This window comes from Dinoponera quadriceps, unplaced genomic scaffold (assembly GCF_001313825.1).
Source record: "Dinoponera quadriceps isolate SergipeBrazil2010 unplaced genomic scaffold, ASM131382v1 scaffold296, whole genome shotgun sequence".
NCBI lineage: Eukaryota > Metazoa > Arthropoda > Insecta > Hymenoptera > Formicidae > Dinoponera > Dinoponera quadriceps.
In genome coordinates this window covers 1,929-5,838 of record NW_014554411.1, presented here as the reverse complement: position 1 = coordinate 5,838, position 3,910 = coordinate 1,929, and the positions used below count along the sequence as shown (strand labels likewise).

General features: G+C 34.0%; 1 pseudogene; it reads right to left on the bottom strand.

Annotated features, from left to right (window-relative positions):
- Nucleotides 1-717: 717 nt before the first annotated feature.
- On the bottom strand, nt 718-3,676 carry LOC106748227 (annotated as a pseudogene).
- Between the last annotated feature and the right edge of the window lie 234 nt (nt 3,677-3,910).

Genomic DNA, 3,910 nt, shown 5'->3' with positions numbered 1-3,910 from the left:
GTGCTACAATAAAAACCCGCTCCCCGCTTTTCTATTTAGAAAGTTTGATTTACCTTTATGCATTTTCAGCACATTTTTTACAAATTACAGCATTTTGTATTGCACATTTTCCACATACGTATTTTTTACATTTTATACAAATTTTGTTAGTCTTATTGACTTTACAATATCTTATTTGACAAGATTTCCGTCCAGAAGAATCTGTAGTTGTGTTTATTATTGTTTTTGATGAACATTCTTTGCTTAGCTGTCTCTCCTTCTGATATTCGGTCTCAAGCTCTTCTGCCAATTGAAATAAAAATTCTTGCCTCTATATTTCTTCACCCGTCGTTTCTTTATATAAAATCCAAGCATTTATCCCGGCTAAATCTAAGATATTGAAAAATACCTATAAAGGCCATCTTTGACATTTAGATTTTATACTATATTTTCTGGCCATTTGATCGGTTACATCTACACCGAATTTTGTGCTATTGTAAAATCTAATTGTCTCTGGTATACGGGTGTCACTTTTTTCAATTTCAACGGATGAATGCATTGAACTAAGTATCAATACTTTTTTATTGGGTTTAGCTTTATAAATTGAAAGAATAAAATCATTCGATTTGTATAATATTGTTGAGAAGCGTGTCATACTATCCTTTGCCTATCTTGCTAATTTTGGTAGCTCTCTTTTATTTCTGCGGATAGTTCCAACAAGCGTAGTTTTTTTCCAGAAGTTTACTCGCTAATGACGCGCTTGTAGAAAAATTGTCAGCTGTTATATTTCTCCCATGGCCCGTATATGGTTCTGCTAATTTCAAAGTTACAAACTCCCCAAATGGGACCGATGATTCTCTCCCTTCATCTTTTCCCAAATATGGAAAGCCGTTTACTATATATACTTACTACTTACATCGGAAGCTAACCAGAATTTTATGCCAAATTTGTCCGGTTTGTTGGGCATGTATTGAGTAAATCTACAACGTGCTTTTGTAGGAAACAATTGTTCATCTATAGCAAGATATGCTCCTGGTTTATAACAGTTTTGACTGTTTTCGATAAATTTGTACCAAACTTCAGAGATCAAAGCGAACTTATCGTTTTGTAAGCGTTGGCTTCGTTGATTTTTGTTGTCAAACCGAATAAATCTCATGATTTCTGTGAAGTCATTTCGGCTCATAGTTGTCGAGAAAAATGACGGACCCCATTTCGTGTTCCATAAATATGATACATCCATATTTTTAGCCTCATATGCGCCACGTGCATATAGAAGTCAAATAAATGCATATAATTTTACAATAGATAAATTCCATTTCGTTTTCAACACTCGAAATGCCTCTAATTCCATATATTTTCTTACATGTTCAATCATGTTATGATCAATAATCAAGGAAAATGCTGACTCAACTCTGCCCTTTATAATATTTCGTTTAGCGTATCCTGTCGGTCCTGATATTTCCTTGAAAATATAATAAATCGGTGCTCTTCCGCGATTAGACCCTTCTTTTATTTTTTGCCAAACAGTTCCGTCCATAGCAGTTTCAATCTCTTCCTCATTTTTACTTTCGGAACTAACTATAAATCTCTTTCTTTTTTGTNGCTCTGCCCTTTATAATATTTTGTTTAGCGTATCCTGTCGGTCCTGATATTTCCTTGAAAATATTATAAATCGGTGCTCTTCCGCAATTAGACCCTTCTTTTATTTTGTGCTAAACAGTTCCGTCCATAGCAGTTTCAATCTCTTCCTCATTTTTACTTTCGGAACTAACTATAAATCTCTTTCTTTTTTGTCCTCTTCGTATATTCAAAATATTCTCTTCGTCCGTATCACTGTCAAATAAGTCACAATTATTTTCTACTGTATCATTATCAATATCGGAAACTTCTTGGTCATCTTCCGAACAATCCTCGTCGATATTATTTATTTTGTCTAATAAATTGATATTCCTCGAATGTCTTGAGATTTTTGGGGATGAATATACAAATGATAAAGTAAAAACTAAAATATAAAAATATAAATCAAACGGGGCAAAAACATTGAGACCAGAAATAAAAAAAAACAATTGTAAATCATACCACAAAATATTGTTGGCTCTGTTGACTTTGTCGAAACTATCACTTATACCACGTAATAATTTCTATTATACACTGTGAAATTTTGATGCTCTCTATTCGGATCGCAAGACCGTACTGTCGTAAAAAGAACGCTATGCATTTGTTCCAATCGCGCTATGCATTTGTTCCAATCGCGCTTTCCAAAGAATATAGTCGTAAATAACATGAATTTTTCAAATGGTCAAATAACCGTTCGTGGTAGACTAGACATGCTATAAATTTTTTTCGGAAAGTAAACAATAAAGAAAGTTGTGAATATTGAAAAATGGGTTGTATGTATATTATAGGAAATTTCAATAAGCTACATGGTAATACAGTAACGTTGTATACGAGAAATTCTAAACGAAATTTCAAAAACGGTCATTTGACCGCGCATGGTAGGTTTAGTGTTAAGGACTTTTCCGAATGAAAGAATGAAGCCAAAGGGACAACTTTATTCAATACGGCACAGTTCTTGAACAATCTGCGCCGCTTATAAATCTTTCTTCAATTCGATTTGAAGGTAAGCACAAAGATAAAAAAGGAGAGGCTAACTGTAACACATAGAGGAAAAATGTTTCGAAAACTTTGTGAATTAAAGAACAACTAGGTTTATCATATTGTTTCAAGTTAAAAAAAGGACTTACTTTACGAAGATAACGGAAGTGAGAAATGTTTAGATCATATTTCTTTCTGTGAAGATTTCTTTCTCTTCTCATATTCAATTCCTTCAAATTTCAATGGACCTTGCCTCTTGTTGAGTTGGATAAAAATTTGTAATATAATTCATCGTTTCTGGATTTGACTTAATAACATTTTGTAAAGAATATCACAATATTTTCATATTTGGTTTGGTTAAAAAAATATTTCAAAATGATGAAGGAAAGATATTTTATGTCGTGTTGTGATAACTTATGGTTTAAATTCATGCTTATGAAGTAGAATTAACTACGAACTTAATTAGATATACAAATGAATTTTCCAAAATTTTTAGCTAAATTCGTGATTTGTTTTAAAAGAAAATAAAACAAATTTTTCAATCAAAGTATTCGCTGTTGCTTTCTATAACTTTAAGCCGTCTTTCAGGCAGCTGATGAATTCCATATCGGAAAAATGCTGTGTTTTTTGACACGATAAAATCGACAAGGCATTTTCAGATCTCGTTCACTGATTGGAAGTGAGTATCGGACAAGGTGGATTGCATCGACCGGAACAAGTAATAATCGGATGGAGCAATGCTTAGTGAATACGCCGGGTGCTGCAAGACGCCCCAGCTAAGATTCATTATGGTATCTTTTGTCTATGTGTGGTCTGGCGATGTCATATAACTGTTTCACAGAACGTTCTCCTTTGCCAGTATACAAGTGTTTCTGTAATAAAACTTGATTTAAGTGGATTAATTGGCGTTGGTAGCAGTCCGCAGTAACTGTTTTACCTTGTTCCAACAGCTCATAGAGCACGCCCTTGATATTCCACCAAATGAAGAGCGGAATCTTCTTTCCAAAGCGATTGGGCTTTGCGACCGATGTTGACGGTTTGCCTAGATTTACCCATAACTTTTTGGATTTCGGATTGTCATCGAGTATCCATTTTTCATCGCCTGCAACAATTTTCCACAAGAAAGACTTTCAATGCTGCTTACTGAGAAGAGAAAGACATGCTGCCACTCGTTGATTTTTGTTAGCTTTAGTGAGTTCATACGGAATCCGTTTTCTTCTTTTTAGAACTTATATATTTCATGCAGGCGTTTGGATATAGTTTACTGCGTTATTCCCAATTGCTCCGCAAGCTCCTTTTGCGTTTGTTGTTTTGCGAATTCTCGGCGAATAGTTGT